Source organism: Myotis yumanensis, unplaced genomic scaffold (genome assembly GCF_028538775.1).
Source record: "Myotis yumanensis isolate MYYU_CA2020_CCGP unplaced genomic scaffold, mMyoYum1.0.hap1 SCAF_4, whole genome shotgun sequence".
NCBI lineage: Eukaryota > Metazoa > Chordata > Mammalia > Chiroptera > Vespertilionidae > Myotis > Myotis yumanensis.
Window position 1 is genome coordinate 81,338,178 of NW_027223755.1, and position 22,229 is coordinate 81,360,406.

A 22,229-nucleotide genomic window follows, 5' to 3' on the forward strand; every position below is an offset into this window, starting at 1 on the left:
CAACATACCTTAAAACATAGATGCAAAAATCTAAAATATTAGCAAATTTTAAAAGATACTACAACTTATAAAAAAGATACTACATCATGATCAAATGGAGTTTACTCCAGGAATAAAGGTTGGTTTGATATTCAAAAACAATGTAATTTACTCAAATAGGCTTAAAAAACAACGACCCATATGATCATCTAAATAATAGATGGAGAAATAGTATCTAACAAAATTCAACATCCATTCATGATGAAAACACTGGGTAAATTGGGAATAATAGAGAACTACTTCAATCTGATAGAGTCATAGACATGTTATTACAATGATAGTACTCACTTAATTGGGTTATTGTGAGGGTTAAGTAAGCTCCATTTGTAAAGGTTTAGAGCAGTGCCTAGCACAGAGTATGTAATAAATGTAGCTGTTACTATTAAAAATCTGAATAAGAAATAAACAACAAAAAATTAAGTAGCTGCAGCTATGCTATGAAAACAAATGACCTACTGCTACATGCAATAATAGGATTAATCTCAACAGATGTAATACTGAATGAGAGAAGTCAAATATGAAAAAGTACCAACCACTTATAGTTTAACTTCATGAATAGACAAAAGTAATCTATGGTGATAGATATCAGAATAGTGGTTATCTTTGGAGCAAGGGTCATGAGTAGGAGACAAAAGGGAAGTTCTGGCATGCTAGACAATGTGTAGTTTCTTGACCTGGTATTTCCAGGGTAGTTACAGGGCGAGCTGATCTATGTAAAAATTCGTGAAGCTGTACATTGAAGGTTTGTGAAACTTACTATATACAAGTTACTGCAAAATAAGTAAGCTTCTAAAATACAATAGCATATATGCTATGGCCCCAATGATGTACGTATTTATGTATGTATAAGCAAAAGATGATATATAAAAGGATCATCACCAAAATATTACCTCAGGGGTGAGAGTTTATTTTTCCCCACTTTATTTTTAATGTATTACTTACAGCTTTTAAAAAAATAATAAGCATGTGTTATTTACCTAATCAGAAAAATATTCTTAAAGCTATTTTCTTATGGAAAAAAACACACACACATCCTGGCCCCCAGATCCAGGGATTCTCTTCTTGGAATGTGCCTCTCACTGGGCCGGTGACAAGTTCACTGCAGCACTGCTATGTTTTCCATTCCAAATTACAGAATGCTATTCAGTAGTTAAAAATAATTAGATGAAATTAATGGCACGTTAGACTGCCAAAACACATTAAATAAAAAAGAAAGGTATATTCTCATTATGAAGCAATTAGTGAAATAAAAGGAAAATTACATATTTCTCCAGAAAATGATCCAAGAGGATAGGTACAATATAATGGTGATTTCCTGAATGTCTAGAACAGTGATGGCGAACCTTCTGAGCTCGGCGTGTCAGCATTTTGAAAAACCCTAACTTAACTCTGGTGCCGTGTCACATATAGAAATGTTTTGATATTTGCAACCATAGTAAAACAAAGATGTATATTTTTGATATTTATTTTATATATTTAAATGCCATTTAACAAAGAAAAATCAACCAAAAAATGAGTTCGCGTGTCACCTCTGACACGCATGTCATAGGTTCACCATCACTGGTCTAGAATATGACTGGGGTGCTGGGTATCTAAAGAGAGCTTTGCTTTGTCTGTGCTTTTATAATGAGACATCTGATATTCATGTGCTACTTTGGAAACTATAAATAAATATATGGGAGCTGGACTGCATACTGAAGAAGGAAGTTACAAATATGGAAAGAGAGAATGAGAAATGAACGCTGTGGTGTGGATTGAAATTGGAGGTATCCATGTGCACAATGTTTTTTTAAAAAAATATCAAGATAGATCTAGACATGTATATATGTTTATGTGTATTTCCTAGTTTTGTCTGCCGAGAGGGCCTAGAATTACTCAGGAACAAGGAGCCATCTAGCACCTAGATCTTGGTTTCTAAACCATTGGCCATAAAGGAACCAGGGCTCCTTGGAAAAATGGCTGACTCCAGAACTAGGGAAGGAAAAGTAGTGAATGAACCTGAAGCATTATGCTGTGCTAAAGAATAGGGAAAGGCTTAAGTAATGACAGGACATGTCCAAAGGACATAGAAATCTACAAGGATGGGGGGTTGACTCACTGGCCAAATCTGGGACAATTTGAACATAAAGAACATAGTGACAGATTATAACCCATAGGATAAAAAAAATAACCTATTAGTCAATGCTGACATAAATATATAGATGAATAAATACATGGGCAAAAAGAGGAAGTTCTTCATTACAGAAGAATGCCAGCTAATAAATATAGAAGAAATGAAAGATCGAAAACCACTCATCAGCAACCACCATAGTTATAACTATCTCAGACAAGAATTATGAATGCTAAAACTTGTGGGTAAAAGTTTGATGAGAAACTTATTGATTACATAGGGGAAAATAGAATTTCATAATGGAGAACCTGGCTGACACCACCATAACCAAGTGATCAAAGTTAACAGTTCCAATATTGGGGAAAAGTGACATCACCTGCCACCTGATATGATGTTCCTGTGTTCCTAAGTACACAGTACACATTTCTGTGATATCCCGCCAAAAATACATAACCTTAATCTTATCATGAAGAAACATCAGACAAATCCAAACTGAGGAATATTCTACAAAGAAATGGCATGACTTTTTGAAAAATGTCAAGGTCATAAAAGACAGAAAAAGACTGAGGAATCAGTCTACATCAAAGAAAACTAAAAAGTGATTACAGTTAAATGCAATCTTAGCCCAGGGGAAAAAATTGTTTTTCTTTTGTTATAAGACATTAGTGGCAAAATTTGAAAAAACTCTATGATTAGACAATATAGTATTTTCAATGTTCATTTCCTGATATTGATTATTGTACTATGATTATGTAAGAAAATGTCCTTGGTTTTTAGAAAATAAACATTGAAGTACTTAGGAATAAATGAGCACCATATCTCAAGTAGGGCAAGAAAAAAATGTTTAAAAACATATATAGACAAATGATAAAGCAAATACAGAATAATGTTAATACTTTGGAATTTTAATTGAAAAGTATTCAAGAATTCTTTGGATTATTTTGGCAACTTCTCTGTAAATCTGAAACAATTTCAGAATAAAGAGCCAAGAATAATATATGCCTACTGAAGAGATATGCTACATTAAAAACAAAGTTAAAGAAAATGCAATCCAAACACCTACTATTTGTTTATGTTCTACCCGTTTTTTTACATGTATACTATAAAATATATTTATTTTTAACATTATTGAGTGCATACTACATATAATTTTTAAAATTTATTTTCAATTTTTCCAGATATTTAAAAATTTAATTTACCAGGGTAACATTGGTTAATAAAATTATGTAGGTTTTGCCCTGTGGTGTGACTCAGCTGGAGCATCATTCCATACACCAAAAGGTCACAGGTTCAATTCCCAGTTAGGGCACATACCAAGGTTGCAGGTTCAATACCTGGTCAGGGTGCATACCGGAAGCAACCAATCCATGTTTCTCTCCCACACTGATATTTCTCTCTCTCTCTCTCCCTCCCACTTCCTCTCTCTCTAAAACCAATAAAAACATATCCTTGGGTGAGGATTAAAATAATTATATAGGGCTCAGGTGTATAATTCTATAATACATCATCTCTGTACACTGTATTGTGTGTTCACCACCCCAAGTATACTACATATAATTTTGTTTTGCTTTTTTCATTTATTAAATTGTAAACATTGTAAATTCTCAAATGTTATTCCAGTGTATAAATATAATCATTTTTTCCAATGTTACAAATAATGCCATGATAAACATGATGAATATTTTTTCAAGATAAATCTTCATGCACCTCTGATTACTTCCTTAAAAATAGTTTCTGAGCTTATCTTAGAAATATTTCTGAATCAACAGGAATAAGTATTTTTAAAGCTCTTGATCTGCTATCAAATTATTTTCCAAAAAGCAACTCATTTTCAACATTTCTCTGCAGCTCTCCCTCTATAAGACCCACTGCTAACCAGGAGAGAAGGGAGCAACTCTAAAAAGCACTGTGCTCACCAAAGCCTCTGAAGCAATCAATCCCAGTCATGTGTCACATGAATGTTTGTTTCCTCCTTTCCTCTGTTTCTCCCTCCCTCCCCCCTTTCCAGTCTCTCTGAAAAGCAATGGAAAAAATATCATTGGGTGAGGATTAACAAACACACACACACAAAAAGCTTAGAACTCAGAACTCGTGCTAAACTCCAGTGCCCCTCTGCCCGCCCCCCCCTTTTTTTTTTACCATCATTAGACAACATCAGCTCAATCTCTGCAATCTTCCACGGGCCAAAACAGAAAAACTATGGCACTTAATCCAACTTCACCTGTTTACTGTGGTGTAAACAGTAGCCTGTACTCGTTCCAAACCATTTTAACAGGGTTATGAAAAACTCACAACATAAACAAGTCAGTAATAATCAGATGCCATGGTGAGAAAGGACTGTCCTGTGGTGTCTATAAAAGCATCCACAATGAATACACCCCTTCTACAAGACTGTGCATCAGCATAAACCATTAGCTAATGACAGTTTCATATTGACCTGACCATGTTCTCTTAGTGAATAGGAAGATAAACTCCTCTGAGGCTGGCCTGACATTATACCATGCTGTCACCTGGGACAGGTACACTAGGTCACTCAAGGTGCTCCTGACACTGACAGTGTCTGACAGACACTATGAGGAGAGCTGTGTACCTGGCTGCAGTGGGCTGTAGGGACACAGCTGGGTTATAAGAACTATGGCGCCATTGCATCTGCTGTGGCTTCCTGTTAGAAAAAACGCCTGCCACATCAAATAGCACACCTGTGTGAGGGGAAATGAGGTCACAAGACTAGGAAAAGGTGTCCTCTAAGCATCAACCCATACCCAAGTGCCTTAATGCATACTCATGCAATGTCCACCTTATGCAGGCAAGGTGAATGCTCTGCACTTGGCCTCCATAACAGGTCTAGGTAGTTCAAGCAGCTTTTTCCTTGTGACTTCACCACCTCGGCATATAACTCCTAGGTTTTCTGTGACGGGGAGAAGACTCTGGGAGGAATCAGCCCCAGGTCTTAAATGCTTCAGGCCAGAAGTGACACATATTACTCCCTCTCAGAGGCCGTTAGCCAAAGCTAACTTCAAGCAGGATAAGAAATGTGGGGGAGCACGGAAATATGCAGTGAGCAGTAAGTGTGTCTGCCACAGGTGTGTAGAGCTTGTTCAACGTGATGGGGAGCCAGCAGCAGAACTACTAGGAGTCTAGCTGCTCAAGGATTCATGACCTATATATAAACTGGACTTTTTAAAATAGAGATATAATTCACTTACCATAAAAGTCACCATTCTAAAGTGTATAATTTAATGGTATATTCACCCATTGTACAACCATCACTGCTAATCCCAGAATAGTTCATCACCCCCAAAAGAAATCTCATACCCATTCCTGGCTTTTCTTCCCCTTTTTGCTCTGGAAATCATGGAAGAACCTCTACACTATCCTTAACCCTAGGTCCCATTCTCCCCACCCCCATCATTTTCTATTTGTCTCATCTATTTTTTCCCTAAATAAATACTAATTGTAATAATAATTAATATACTTAAGCACTTACACTATTATATTCTACTATTTAATTTCATCCTTACAAGGCCCTCTGACGTATAGGAGCCATAATTATCTCAGAGATTAAAGTCTGTGTCCAAAGTCAGGGAAGTGATATGTGATAGAAGCAGGATTCAAACCAGGCTAACTGGCAACAGAACCACTCTGTCATCCACCTGCATGCCCTTCAAAACCTTTTTAGAACAAGGCAAAGTTACAGATAGAAGTTGCTTCCTTAATGACCTGGGATTCATTTGCAGTTGGCATCCTGGTTGTACCATCAGGTGACAGTATTACTCAAAATTAAATAAACCCTCGCCTAGAGGCATGGTAGAAGCTGGTGTGTGGCTGGAGCTATCCTGTATTTCTTTTTTTTTTTTTTTTAATACCAGTAAGTTTTTATTTTTATTTTATTTCTTGTTAATCCTCACCCGAGGATATTTTTCCATTGATTTTTAGGAAGAGTGGAAGAGAGAGGGAAAGATAGAGAGAAACATTGATGTGAGAGACACACATGGATTGGTTGCCTCCAGCACAGGACAGGGAGAAGCCTGCAACCGAGGTACGTGCCCTTGACTGGAATTGAACCCAGGACCCTTCGGGCCACAGTCCGACGCTCTATCCGCTGAGCCAAACAGGCTAGGACGGAACTATCCTGTATTCTGTTCCTCTAGTGATCAAGAAGCTTGGCATAACATGGTGCTCAATACATATATTTGCCCAATGACTGAATCAATAAAATCTCCCAAACCAGAGTTAACACTCCATACACGATTACACAGCATGCTGGCTCTTCAGCCATGAGCATCTGAACAGAACCGGTGCTTCCTTCTGAGAACTCTTGGCTCTGCTTAAAGTCACCCACTAAGAGGCAAAAAGCCAAGCCAGGCTTTTCAATTTTCATAGCAAAATGGCAGGACACTACTCATAAGATGTGCTTAAAAACCTCGGACCTCCACTGTGGACTGTCTGTCTTCTGCCTCAGGCAAAGGGTCTCTCTGTACTCACTTTCCCAGATTCTCCCGCTTTACCCCTGATGATAAAATACATCACTCTGAGTCTATTCTCTTGCTCCCATCCCCTATATCTGCCCTTACTATTATGGTAGAGCCTAAAGTTCTCTGCCCTTACCCAAGATGGGTCCCAGAAAGGGCTACCTACCTGTGGGTCATGCTCTTCTGTTTTTTAGAATATTCCCTCCACCCCTGCACTTAAGCCGTCATCAACCTGTTGATCTTGTCCACACATACGCAGTCCCAGCATCTCAAAGAGGGCTGACTACACATGAAGTGCTCTACAAACGCCTGCTCAATCACAACAGCTTCCCTTGACTGTTTTTTGGTACAATTACCTGCCTCCCAGGGTCCTTCTCTCAATTACTAGTTCTTTCCATGGTTTTGCTGAGAAGAGTGTGGGCCTTGAAATTCAACAAACTTAAAAGCCAGGTGAGCCATGAAAGAACATGGGCTTTACAGGTAAAAAGACCTTGCTTCAAACCCCAAATATGCCGTCTACAAACCATGAGGGCTCTTTACTTATGACATTACTTATCACACAACCTCAATCCCCTCGTTGACCATCCTCACAGTTATGATCATCACACTGGACATAAAACATCCAACACAGGACCTGACTTACAACATACATTCAAAGGTCAAACTAGATCTCTTTTATTCATTTCATTAGAATTTTTAAAATAAACAAATTTATGCATGTTTTTGGCATCCAGATAGCTGATCTAGAAATATCTAAATAGAAGTAGACTACTGTGGGGTGGGGACTCAAGTTCTTTCTCTTCTTAATGATTAATTATTGAATTAAATTTTTAATAAACTATCAATTGCTGGAAGAACTTAAAACATTTATAATTTTACACCTACATGGAAAACTAAAATCCTATAAAAAATTCAGGCGGCACCTTAGAATAATCTTGAAAAATACAGATAAGACTCAATATTAACAGTCAATATGCAGAAGAAAGCTTGGCAGTATACTTGGGAGAGAGAAACCATAATCAGTCATTGATCCATTTATTCCTTCATTCACCCAGTTAGTATTTAATGAATGACTACTTTTATACCTGGCACTGCTGCATGCACTGGCTTATACTCATGGAAATGCTGGGAAGTTCCCTGTACTCACTGAATTCACATTCTACTCCAAGCATATTGCATTAGGCAGAGGGAGATTCAGACTCGTTTTATTATAAGCTACGTCCATATCCTTTATGGAAGCAGGTGGAAAGGGAAGAAAAACACAAAACAATAAGACAGTGAGGCCAACTGTAAATTCTAGAGCAAAGGAGGGGTGATAAAAGCAGGGCTGTGAGCCCTGGCTGGTGTTACTAAGTGGTTAGAGCATTGGCCTGCACACCAAAGGGTCCAGGTTCAATTCCTGGTCAAGGGCACATACCTGGTCTGGGCGCATGCAAGAGGCAACCAAATGATGTGTCTCTTTCTCTCATCAATGTTTCTCCCTCTCTCCTATCCTCCCTCCCTCCCGGTCTCTCTGAAAAAAAAAGAAAAGAAAAATCAATGGAAAAAAATATCCTTGGGTGAGGATTAAAAACAAAAAATAGGGCTGTGAGATCAATCTAGCAATGGTACCATGGGCAGGTCTTGAGACAGGGGAAGGAGCGGGGAGGAGGAATTATGGACTCAGAAGGCCATTTATGGGTCTAGCTATAGCACAACCAGGAAATGACAAGGGGCTACAATAAGGCTATGGTAGTGGAAAGAGATTCAAGGACAAAAACCCTGAAGGACAGCAAGGTGGTGGAAATCCAAAACAAAGACAGGAAAAAGGGACAGATGTCATTTGTCCTTAGAGCTTTAGAGACCTGGAAGATGGTGAGGTCACTAACTGGAATGAGATCTTGCTGGTGGGGTTTCCAGGTAGGCCATGGGCCATGGGCTTTTTCATCTCTGTTGTCATGCTAAACGACCTTTCAGACTTTGCAAGTTGCATTACGTAAGGAACTTCATCCAACAGGTCCACATAACATTGCAAAGGTTCTGAAACCAACAAAAGCTCTTCCTTACAAGACCACAAATCCCTGACTCCATGCCTGGAATGTGTCCTACCTAACCCCCACCCCTGAGCACAATTGGCTAATACATTCTCCTGTATATTCAAGAACCATCATCCCTCCTTGCAGTGTGAAAAACCGACTCTAAATGACCTAAGATACAGAATAAGCAAATCTGGGTTTAGAGAAGGTGAGCACGAGTTCATGTGTTCCTACCCAGTCCTCAAAAAACCTTTGTACAGATCCAGCTTACTCAACGCAATGATGATGTGTGCTTGTGAGGATCGAAGTAGTGCAAGATCATGGTGCTCTTACATAAGCACCAAAGAAAGAGGGAATGTGGAAGGCTGAGCTTGGCAAATCGGGTGGGGAGGGCAGGACCACAGGAAAAGGCACTAAAGATAAAGCTACGGGGAGATTAAAAAATGACTAAACATAATTCATAAATGTCACCTGGAAGTAAATTATATAAGTCCCACATCAGAGGGCACACTCCCACAAAACCCATTTCCCCCTGTTATTACAACCAGGTAGACAAAAGCCAACTACTTCCATTCTATTTTCCTACCACAGGATGTCTCCTAAAGAATCCAATTCTCTGAGAAACAGTCCACAGCTGATGGCACCACAGTTTGATCCAACATTATATTCTAGTCTTAAAACTGATTAATTTCTGGGAGCATCTGTACATTCTCTGAGCTGTGCACAGACACTGTGCAAAGGATATTAGAATGCCTCACCCTCCAGCACCACAATTCAGGATAATCCTCATATTTCTCCCCAACATAGTCATCTTTACAAGTAAAATAAATAAGCCCCCCACATCAGCAGTTTTCTCCATAAGCCACTCGGAAGGTCCCCCAGGTGTTTTGTTCATTAACCAAGCATTGACCAAGTTACCACACCAACCAGCATCAGGCATAACAGAGGCTGATGAACCTGGCTCCATGGACCCAACCAACAGGAGCTATTAACCTTCAAAGAGCCATAGTTTGCCCTGGCTGGTGTGGCTCAGTTGGTTGAGCATCATCCCATGCACCAAAAGGTCGCCAGTTCAATTCCTGATCAGTGCACATGCCCGGGTTGCTGGCTTGGTCCCTGGTAGGGGACGTGCAGGAGGCAGCCCAAGGATGGATCTCACATCAATGTTTCTCTCTCCCCACCCCCTTCCTCTCTCTCTAAAATCAATAAAAACATATTTGTAAAAATTCAAAGAGCCATGGTTTGCCCATGGGACTCCTCTGCCACCTTCACACACACACACACACACACACACACACACACACCAACAGGTATACAATTAATGTAACTACCTTATGTGGGGAGGGGGTGGAGAAGAAAAAAAACCTTTTAGGATGTGGAGCTCTAAAATGGTATGATACAGATTCAGGCAGAGTTAGATTCCCAAATGATGAAGTCACTCAGAGAGAAAGATATTGGGCAAGAAGAAAGTCTGAATATCCAATACAGGAAAACACTTCTGTGCCAGTCACATCACTGGCCTACTTAAAGGCCTTCCCATCCCAGCCACCTTCCCTGTGCACAGCTACCTTCAGGTAAGCCCCAAACCCTCCAACCCTCATGCAAACTACACCTTACACCTCCCAGAGGGTGTGTGCCTTGGTGGGTTCCCTACCTACCCTCCAAGACCCAACTCAAATGTCACCTCTTCTATGGGGCCTTGCAAGACTCCCCCCACATAAGGACAGCTCATCCTGAGTGCTTCCCAGCACACACCAGGCTCAGCACCAAGGATAAGCACCTCATATGCATTATCTCGAGAATGAACTCAACATTCTGCCATAATTGTTTACTTCATGTTTGTTCTCCTTCCAGGCAGAGTTCGCAAGTGCCTGAACCAGGCCCTAAACATAGCTTAGACCCGGAAAGCCAAATATGTGTTTTGTGTCATTCCACAGGACAGAAACACTGCCAAGGGAGCATTACTGCAGAAATATGTATAAACATCTCTTGAGCTGTTCCAGGGAAGAAGGGGAAGTAGTCCTTCATTCCCCTACTTCATGGATGAAGAAAGTAAGGCCTGGTGTGGGCCACTCCCTGTATAAACTCTACGCTGACTCTGACCCAGGAGCTTCTCCCTACCTGCCCAATGAGCCTAAGTTTCCGTCAAATGCCAGATAACAGAACTGTACAGAAAAATGAATTTTGTTCTGTAGCCTATATAACAAGAGTAATAAAGAACTGCCATCATCTATCTCTCTATCAGATATTCATTTAAGTTTCTTACACTATAATTAAATGTACAGTGAAACATACAAGAAATACATGCTTATTGTGCTTTGCGGTATTGCAAGTGAGGACGAATAATCATGTTATTAAGTACTTATATGTATTAGGAGATTCTTCTTCCATCAAAGCAAACAAACAAAAAAACCAATCCTCTTCAGTCAGAAAATGAGATACAGCACAAAAAGAGGAGTGAGGACCCTGGAAAAAGATGGCCCTGGATGAGGCCTCAGCTTCACCCTCACAGCCTTGAGCAAACGATTTCTGCTGAGATCCCTCCCCAGCTATGAAGTGGGCAAGGAAACACCAGCTTTTGGAGTCATCAGAAGAACTGAAAATATATACGTGTGTGTTTGTTTGTGTACACATAGGTGGGCATACATAATATAAATTTAGTACAGAGTCTGGCATAAATTTTTCTGAAATAAGAGCTTCTATTTTATTTGCAAGTGGCCTTAGAATTATGAATTTTAAAATGACGAGTCTCTGTTGGTGGGAACATACAAGGTATCATATTTGGAGGGGAATTTGACAATATCTATTGACATTTAAAGTCACACCATTCTACAAACACTCTTCTCTCTCTTTCTGTCTCTTTTGCACTACTTTTCTCCATAGGGGGGAAAAAAAAGTCTCAGTGCAAGGCTATGAAGGACATTCACTGTCTATATTGCATATTTTTATGACAGTCTTTTTTATAATGAGCACTTAAAACTTTTTTGTAAACAGAAAAAATACATTTTTATAAAAAGTAATTTCTCCATTTCATTTCTTATGTTTTTTTAAATATACTTTTATTGTTGTTATTATTAAAATATATTTTTATTGATTTCAGAGAGGAAGGGAGAGGGAGAAAGACAGAAACATCAATGATGAGAGAGAATCATTGATCAGCTGCCTCCTGCACTCCCCACACTGGAGATCAAGCCCACAACCTGGGCATGTGCCCTGACAGAGAATCGAACTGTGACCTCCTGGTTCATAGGTCGACGCTCAACCACTGAGCCATGCCAGCTGGGCTGATTTTAATTTTTAAATGAATCTCACATATAATAAAAAGTTAAATCCCAAATTATTTATCACCATTTGAAAAAGCATGTGTGTTATTTGGTCCCCCCCCCCCCGCCCCCTCCCCACACACACACTAGACAATCAGATCTATGGGGGACTTATCTGTTTGGTCACTGTTATACCCATGACATTTCAAAAATTGCCTGGTACATAGTCAATAATTGTTAACTGAACACACTTAAAAGCTCACATTGTTCCAGCTCTTCCACCTCTAAGAATTCATTATACAAAAATATTTGCCCAATTGCACAAGATAAAGGACAAGACACTCATCCAGAATTCATAATAGCAAAAAGCTACAAACCACATAAATTTTTTTCAATAATACTGCTTACTAGAATATTCTGTCATTTTTAAAAGCATGAGGCTTTACCCTGGTAGGTGTGGCTCAGTGGTTGAGCGTTGACCTATGAACCAGGAGGTCATGGGTTGTGGGCTGGATCCTCAGTAAGGGGCATGCAGGAGGCAGCCAACTGATGACTCTCTCTCATCACTGATGTTTCTATCTCTCTCCCTCCACCCCCCGCCCCCCAAAATCAATAAAGATAAAAAAAAAAGAATGAAAGAATGAGGCTTTAAAAAAGAATGAGTTGGTTCTCTACATAGTGATATAGAAAGACATGTTAAGTAATAAAAAGCAAGCCTCAGAACAGTATGACTAGTTATATCTAAGTTTTTGTTTAAAATTAAAATAGTAAAAAGGTTCTGTTGTTTTAAGTTAAAAATAGATAATAAATGTTTTTTATATGCGAAGAAAAATATCTGGAGAATATATACTACACCACTAGCAGTGATTTTTTTTTTTTGTCTCAGTGAAAGGCTATGAGGGATGTTCACTGTAGTGTATATTTCTTAATAGTTTTTAAAATAATGAGGACTTAATATTTTTATAAACAGAAAAATAGTTATATGGAAAGTCATTTCTCCATTTTACTGTTTTCTGATTGTAACTTTCAAATGTATCAGACATACAAATTAAATCCCAAAGCACTAAACTGAGGTCCACGGGTTTTCCAAAAGAAACAGTGCTAGTGCCACAGCTTGAACTCAGGTTCCCTGACTCCCAATCCAGTGCTCTGCTCCTTCCTACGTCACAGGAAGCAGAGATATTGCAGAGACAGCTGGGCTCTCTGGAACCATTAAAGGTCTTACAACTATACAGAAGCTTCCATCAGGGAAAAAATAAGAAGTTGCTTAAGAGCTTCATTCTTATTAACTTAAAATGTTCCATGCGTTTAGCAAGTAAATGTTCAGGATTGGCCAAGAAGTTCTGATTTCAAAGTCTATTTCCCAAGTACACTCGGACTTACTCAGGTTCTGATTTTCAAAGAGGACCAAGCCAGTCATTGGCAGGTCCTAAAACTTCAGGTTCCTCAGGCAACTGACATCTGTGGCTGATTATAAACTCACTAGAGGCCCGGTGCATGAAATTTGTGCACTGGGGGTGGGTCCCTCAACCCGGCCTGCACCCTCTCACGGTCTGGGAACCCTTGGGGGATGTCCGACTGACGGCTTAATGAACAGCACACCCCCTGTGGGAGTGCACTGACCACCAGGGGGCAGCTCCTGTGCTGAGCGTCTGCCCCCTGCTGGTCAGTGAGCATCATAGCGACCGGTCGTTCTGCCATTCGATTTGCATATTAGCTTTTTATTATATAGGATTATATAGGATACCACCCAGGGATATTTACCTGCCTGATTCCTGTTGGCTGCAGTCAATGCTGCTATTTCCAAGTGCTGAAGTATAACCCTGGGGTTCCTTTTATCTAAAACCTACCTGCCCTTTTTTTAAAGGGCAAGACATGAAGAATTTTACAGTTAAGACCACTCTGAAGTTTTCAACACCATAACACAACTGGAAGCTAATATTCCATTCTCTGAAATGCAGATCTGTTTTTTGGACTCTTGAGATAATGATTAAGCTATGCGCCCAATGAAACAGCTTTCTACATCAGGAGTATGAGAAGTATGAGAAGCTCAAGAACTGACCACTTTCTCAAAAGGAAAATAAGAACTCCTCTTAGAGGGACACAAAGACAAGAGGGTGATCCCTTCTGGGTTTTCTCCTTTACTGAGACTTTTGGACTGTTTCCCTGACCAAGCCAACCCCACAACCATTCGAAGGGGATTTGTGTAGGCAGAACTTGTGTGTAGTTAACGAATCAATGGCTTCTCCCCAAACAACAGGACTTATAGCACTGCACAGTGAGGACAATGAATCCCAGAAGGTTAGTTAATTGCCCAGCTTAAAGGAATTTAAGTTCTCAATGTCACCCTCCCTCCTAGCCCCTCTTTTGAGCCACAGAACCTCACACCTGTGGTGGCAGCAGGGTGGGCTGTATGTATCACTGTCTGTGCTACTGAGAAGGTAACAGAGGCTCAAGAAGGTAAGTGTCCTGCCAAGCTGCCAGGATTCAGACCCAGGACCATCCCCTCCAGCCTTGTCTCCCTTGGTGCCGGTCTAGCTTTGGCCAAGCTCAGAGGGAAGGCTGCCTTTTGGAGGTCCAACAGACGAGGCAGTCTCGTTCATTACAATGTCCCCAATCTCCTCGGGACTGGTCACCAACTTACACAGTGGTAACCAGCCTTAAGAAATAAAAGCAAAAAGTCAAGGTCAAGTTCCCGTCGCCCAGGAGAGACCTTCACCTCTTACCCAATAGCTCCCAAGAGCTAAGTAAGGGCGTCAAGGCTGCCCAGCAGAGCCCGGCAAGTATTGGTCGCAGCGGCTGCCAAGGCACCTGCCTGCGACCCGCACTGCTCCCCAGGGATGCCTGGGCCCGGGCCACACGCAGCGTGATTCCCAGAAGAGGCCGGGCTGCCCCGCTCAGCCCCTGACTGAGCCCACCTGATGCTGCTGGATCGGACTCGGGTCCCATTCGCACTCACACGGCGCCTCCTACGTGAGGTGCCCCCCAAACTGCCGCCTGGAGACCCATCGTACCGACGGGGAAACTGAGGCTTGGAGAGGAAAAGTGGCTCAGCCCCAGGGTTCGCGCGGGCCCTGGAGCCGGAGTCCTCTGACACCGAGACCCGAGGGGCTGGTCTGGCGTCCTCGGTTGTGGAAAGGATGACCCTCAAGCCGCCGCAAGGGGTCAGTTCGAGGGGAAGGTCCGCCGGGGATGAGCCGAGGTGGGAGCCGCGCTTGCCGTGCCAGCGTCGGGTGAGACACTCAGCGACCCGGCCCAGCGCCACCGGCCCGGGCGGTTGCGGCGACCACAAGGCACCGGGCGGCGGAGCCACAGCACCCCGAGCCCTGGCGCCTGTAGCTTACCGACCAGGCACCCTGAGTCCCCCTCACTCACCTCGAGCTGTCCCGCAGCACTGCCGAATCCGAGCCGGACGCAGGCCCGCACCACCGAGGTGCTACCACCGCCCGCTCCTCACGCGGGGGTGGGGGCGTGGCCGTAGGTGGCCCCGCCCCGCCCCACAGGGCCGCGCGCTCCCGGGCCAGGTTTCCCCCCTGCGAATCCGTGTTCTTGGTACGGGCCGCCGGGCCACGCCCCCTCCGCGGCCGAGCAGGGCATCCGGGCACGGGAGCTGGCACGTGGTTGGTGGCGGGCGGGACTCCTGGGCGGATCGCTTGTCCTGTGCCCCTAGTTGCGGTCCCCAGGCCGCTGCCCACCCTCTCATGGGCCGCCACGGGGCCATGGCTGTGCACCGCGGTGTCGAGCCGGCTGTAGGTCGCGCTTGGAAAGTGTTCGCCGCTTTTTCTCCCCCACGGCCCTCAGTTTCCTGACCCAGGCTAGGTGCACAGGTGGTCCGGTCCCTCCTGCCCAACCTCGGATTGGAATGCTGGCCTGCTTGGGTCGGGGGCGCGATGTGACCTGGCACCTGGCACCTGGCAGGGGCGAGGACTGGAGGGACCAGAGGTTGGCGCCTCGGGTTGGAAAAGCCTGGCTGTCTTGGTCCCGGGCAAGACTCCCCACTCTACCTTCTACTGCGGATCCTAAGTTATAGGTGTCACGGTGCCCTGTGACGTCATAGGACTCCTTAGGACATCTTACGTTATAGATGTCCATGTAAGAATGTCCATACCTCGTTTATTTGAGCCAAACAGAATATCCTGGAAGCAGGATCTCATCAGACTGGAAAAACAACAGTTTGGAACTTATTTTATGTTTTTAGAATTAAGGAGGGAATGTAAAGAAGAGTACATGAAGGTGGTAGAAAGCAAGGGGGCGATCTGATTACAGCAGCGATTTTCAGTCTTTCCCATTCATCTCATGGCACACATAAACTACTTACTAAAATTCTTCAGCACACCAAAAAAGACATTTTTTGCCGATCTGACAAAAAAAAAAATAGGTATAAGGCTGACGGCTATTGTGTTGGTTATTTTTTTATTTGACAGTCTAATGTCAGTTCCCCTGACTAAATAGGTATTGCATGTTTTAAAAATTCTTGCAGCACACCAGTATGCCACAGCACCCCAGCTGAAAACTGCTGGATAGTGAACAAGATTATGTGCCCTCTTGATGGTGGCCATTGCTTTAGAACAAGTATGTCAAATTCAAAGGCTAATGGGCCAAATAAACAAGGTTTAAGTTTATGTGGGCCACAAAAAAAACAAAAGCTTCAATTTTTCATAGAAACGTAGGTTTATTTCCATAGAGCCATGCTGAATACAAAGGGCTGAAATAAATGAGTAATCGTTAACATAAAATAATAGAACATTTTAATAAAAATTAATATTTTTTTCTTGAACATTTACCAGACACTAACTGCACAAACTAATAAGCATAACGTAAATAAACCTATTTTTTTGTTCTCTAAAAGCGAAATATTTCCTGTTGTGCACACTAAACAAGTCAGTCCAAGACTAATGACATGGCAATCGGCTGCTAAAATATTCACTGCTAGTATTAGTGGAGAGAAATGGTGCGCCCGCGCATAAGGCGCCTAAGGGAAATGAATGCAACACGATTATAGTAATCAGTCATTAGCAAATGTTGTAGTTCGTTATTAATAACTAGAGGCCTGGTGCACAAAATGCATACACTAGGGTGGGGGTCCCTCATCCCGGCCTGTGCCCTCTCACAGTTTGCCCTCTCACAGTTTGGGACCCTTACTCCTTACTGCCCGCCTGCTTGCTGCTCCTTAGCTCTACCGCTGCTGCAGAGGCAGGAGAGGCTCCTGCCAGGCTCTTCGCTCCCCAGCAGCAAGCAGCTCTGGCTGAGCAGCACTCCCCCTGTGGGAGCGCACTGACCACTAGGGGGCAGCTCTTGCATTGAGCATCTGCCCCCTGGTGGTCAGTACACATCATAGCGACTGGTCATTCCGCCATTCAGTCGATTTGCATATTAGGCTTTTATTATATAGGATTATGTATAAAAGGATATTGTAAAAATTAAGTTATGAACTTTTTATTAGAACGTTTCTTACATATTGGCTGGGCCGCAAAAATATTCATTGTGGGCCGCAAGTTTGACATGCTTGCTTTAGAAGGAGAGGTTTGAAAGGGGACATTTCAGTGCTGTGTTCATCTCTAGATGCACAAAAACTATGGACAGGATCTGCTTAAGGCAAAGATAAGCCTTTTAACCAAGAAGTTATATATGCCTGGGGCTTGACCATGATCTGCCCAGTTAGGAATTATGATCAGAACATCTTGTGAGGTTACTTTCTATAGAACCTCTTTTTCATCCACATAGGGTTTTGAGGATTAGGTTATATAACTCCTGAAGGATTTATCTCAGTGTGATAGTAAGTTCTCTAGAAATATGTCATTGCTATCATTATTACTACAGGCTGCACTGGAAATTTCTTTTGCAACAGTGGGCAACTCACTTCATTCAGAGCTGACAACCAAATACTTTGAAAATAGTAAAGTCCTATATAGAGGGAATTATTATGGTGGACCCAGTTTCAGGCTTCCTGTAACCAGGAACCAGTCCCTCCAACAGGTTTGATGAATAACCTTCAGGATGGGGCACACCCTGTCCAACTAAAGGACTAAACATGTAACTTCTACACTATTTCCTCAAGAGAGCAGTGGGGAAATTCATCACCCAGATCTCTGTTACTCCCACCTTTCCAACACCTTGTTGACCATCTCCTCTGAGTGTCCCAGTGAGGTCTCCAACTTTGTGGATCCTTGCACCTGCTCTGTGAAGCCAGACTTATTCATAACACTGAGTGCTGCCTCTCCCTAATAATAGCATCCCTGAGTCAGGAAATAGGCATCTTCTGTTGCTTTTTCCCATTGAACCAGTAATTGAATCCTATGGATTCTATCTCCAGGACCTGCCCCAGCCCTAAGTCAGTCCTACCTGAAGGGTTGGCCTTTCCACTGGATGACCTCAGCAGTTAGTGACTGCATGCCACTTCCAGTTTCTTCTACACCCACTGCTAGGAAAACTTCCTCATACACGTACTACTGTGCTGCTTTTCCCTGTACCCTTCTTTCTCAGAACACACTCTCACTAGCCAGCTTGGGGGGCAGAGGGGAATAGGTAGATACACATCTCACACTAACAAATTGTTGATGGATAAAATATTTAAATGATTAAAGAGAGCAAGAAGAAAAATCCTACAAGAAACCCTGGGAGAATTTGTGTTAGTCTACAAAAGGCCCTTCTGAGTTATGACACAAACCCCATGTATATATATGACCTCTCTGGAAAGAAAAAAAAAAAGGTAACGTGGTTGTTTCCAGAGGTGAGTTGGGAAGGCGAAGGGGAGTGTCACTGTTTGCCCTTTGTATCTTTCACTTTGTGCCTTATGAATATTTTATTTATTCTGAGTCAAATACATAAGTACGTATTTTGTTTTGTTTTTAACACCCAAATAAGCTTATTGCTGGCCAAAGAACCAACTCTTTTTAGCAGCTTCCAATACTTAAATAGTGACTATACACTTATTTTTCTTAACTTAAAATTGTATATATATATGTGTGGGGTTATAGACAATATCTCTTGCCAGCTCACCTTTGTTTCTCCTCATCTTCACTGCCCAGAAAGAACCACTTATTGCCTTATTTAGCCCTTCTTCTGTCCTTATTTCCATGCTGCTGGCTGTTGTCCTACATTTTAGGTCTTATCTCTTGAATCCTACTAATGATGGGTTGGGTCATGTCACAGAGCCTGCCTTATCCTCCCCAACCCCCAATATTTCAACATAATTATTTATATACCTACTTTACTTCCTCTGTTAGTCATCTTTATAAGTGAAGTAAGCCTGGGACCATCCCCAGCCGGCAGTATCACGCTATGTTATACAATGAAGCCAGCAGCGTCCCTGCCCTTCCCTTTGTGGCCCCACCTCTGCCTTCCAACTTCAGTTATCGGAATTCTGGGCATTTTCATTATTCAGCTGATAACATTTACATTCTACATATGTGTTCTTTGCTTTGTCTGTCATTTGGGTTTAAAAGTCAACTCAGCAAGCATTGACATTGTTCTAACGTTGTTCAGGTGTGTGTGCACAGCCAACTCAACCACCCCTGTGATTACAGGTCTCTTCTTGTACAGCTGTCCACTTCCTGGAGGTTCATTTTTTTTCTGGCACGATTTAAAAGAAGCAGATCCTCAGTCTCTCTTTGGATTTGGTGTATCAAGCTTTCTCTAGAGCAGTGGTTCTCAACCTTCCTAATGCCGTGACCCTTTAATACAGTTCCTCATGTTGTGGTGACCCCCAACCATAAAATTATTTTCGTTGCTACTTCATAACTATAATTTTGCTACTGTTATGAATCGTAATGTAAATATCTGATATGCAGGATGTATTTTCATTGTTACAAATTGAACATAATTAAAGCATAGTGATTAATCACAAAAACAATATGTAATTATATATGTGTTTTCCGATGGTCTTAGGCGACCCCTGTGAAAGGGTCGTTCGACCCCCAAAGGGGTCTCGACCCACAGGTTGAGAACCGCTGCACTAGAGACTTCCTCCAGGGTTCTCAGGCTGCCTCCTTCCCCCATCTAGATTAGCTACTGTCAAGGATCGAGGCTGAATTCCTATCTGGGTCTCAGTTCTCACATCAGGTTCTCAATCAAAGTTTGTGGAATGAATAGAGTTCCTTAGTCTGGAACATAAGAGCATTCAAACTCTGGCCCCAACCTGTGTTTCCAGCTTAATCTTCATAACTTTCTTCCACAAACTTTACACTCCAGCAAAATTGGATGGATTCTCATACATGGTATGGCATTTTGATTATTCAGAGCCATCAGGAATGTAGTTCTTTTCCATGTCTATATCTTACCAATTCTTCTACCCCCCCCCCCCCCAGAAAGCTGTCCTGACCCCTCCAGAAGTGATGGCACCCTCGCTTCTGTCCAACCATCCAAGGCCCAGAGTATTTTCTACTTTAAATCATGTCTCCAAAGTCTTGGTCTTCGGTCCCTCCAGGGCGGGTCTGTGTTAGAGGCCTACTCTCTCTATCTCTCTACCCCCAAGTCCTGCCAAATGAGATGAGAGGAAGCTAGGGAACTGGGCTATGGTCATTGCAGAACAAGGACTTTGTGGTGGATCCAAGGCCCTGCTTTGTTGGTTTTTGGGGGCTGTCTTCACTGAAATGGAATAAGGTTTGTCCAGGTATAGGTGCAGATGCCACTAAGGGAGAGATGGAGGACCACCAGGATAGTGGGTCTTTCTCTGATGCAGACAATCCATTTCCACACCCACACTGTCCCCCCATAAGTTTTTCTGAATGCAAACAACCAGAAAACTCAAGACCTACAACAGACAAAAAGCTTAGGGACTGGGGGTCCAGAAGCTGGCTCCTAAAGCAATGCTTCTTTTCCCAGGAGAAGCTTTTAAACATGTAGTATCCCATGAAGCTAAGGGAGGCATTGACCTGCATCAGTACCTTTTGATGGCCACAATCCCTTGAAACCTTTCCCTGTTCTATAGAACCAAACATTTCCTGAGCGCTTACAGTGGCTGCCACTTGCTATAGGATGGAGGTGAGGGGTTAACTACTGAGCACCAACTAGATCCTAAGCACTGTGTTAAACATTCTACAACACACATTACTACAAATCTCTCAAAAATATTTGCTATTATCCCCACTTGATAGTTGAGTAAACAGAGGCTCAGAGAGGTAAAGGAATTTGTCCCAATATCCCCAAGATCCCACAACTATTAAGTGTTTAAATTGTGATAGGACCTTGTGCCCATCGGTGATCTTGTCAAGCATGTCCAAATCCTTCCCACTTCTGACCTTCCCCAGTAATGGGTCTGGCTCCCTTGGGGCACCCACCCAGCTCCTGAGGTCTTTGTTCAGCTCTCAATTTGTAGTGGAACCACTCCTCACACTAGTGAGGCTCCCCACACTCCCACCCAGGGCGGCCCCATTGGCTGAGGGCTCCACCCTCAGTCTCTCAGGGCTCCTGTTCCAGTCAACCTGACTCTTCCCTGCTCCCTCTGACTCTGACTTTATAACTTTCTTTTATAGGCACACAGAGTTTTAAAGAACCTTTAAGGTCATGCTATACAACCCCCTACCTTGAACGGGAACTCATTCCAAGCAGGTCTAAAAGGGGCTGACCTGTCCTTTAGTAAGAAAAAGAGGATTCCGGATCAGCTCAGAGAAGCTGGGTTGACATTCTCACAGAGGAATGTGGTTGATAAACTGATGTACCTCTCCTTTACTTCTCAAAAATGACAAGTGTGCCCTAACTGGTTTGGCTCAGTGGATAGAGCATCAGCCTGCAGGCTGAAAGGTCCCAGGTTTGATTCCTGTCAAGGGCATGTACCTTGGTTGCGGGCACATCCCCAATGGGAGGTGTGCAAGAGGCAGCTGATCAATGTTTCTCTCTCATCGATGTTTCTAACTATCCCTCTCCCTTCCTTTCTGTAAAAAAATCAATAAAATATATTTTAATTTAAAAAAATGACAAGTGTCACACCAGCTCTCTGACATAGTGTCAGAAAGGCCACTCCAAGCCCTTTGAATTAATCATTGTCCTGTCCCTTTCTCTTGGGAGGTTTCGGTGAGAGTGCAGGACAAATGAGTTTGCAGATTTCCTGATCCCCCAGGGCTGCGATGACCCTACAACAGGGATGGGAGAGTCACCAAAGCACAGAACCACAGAACCTCCATCTGGATTACGCCTCGACTGCTAACCACATTCATGGTCTTGCCCAAGTTTCTTTATTTCCCTTCTTAAATAAGATATCAGTTTTCTTATTAGCAAAGTAGGGGAAAATCCTGCCCCTGCCACTTCCATGTGCGCTGGGGCTCATGATAATGATCAAAGGATGAGTATGTGACAGCAGGGTAGAAGGCAGGTCCATACCCAGGTGAACATT

General features: G+C 42.6%; 1 protein-coding gene across 1 annotated transcript in view; it reads right to left on the minus strand.

Annotated features, from left to right (window-relative positions):
- The window catches only part of POR (cytochrome p450 oxidoreductase), a 63,325-nt gene extending 47,967 nt beyond the window's left edge, over window positions 1-15,358 (minus strand). Inside the window, exon 1 of the mRNA XM_070412758.1 lies at window positions 15,275-15,358. The gene's annotated coding sequence lies outside the window, so the exon portion shown is untranslated. The remainder of the gene's footprint in view (window positions 1-15,274) is intronic.
- Window positions 15,359-22,229: the final 6,871 nt, after the last annotated feature.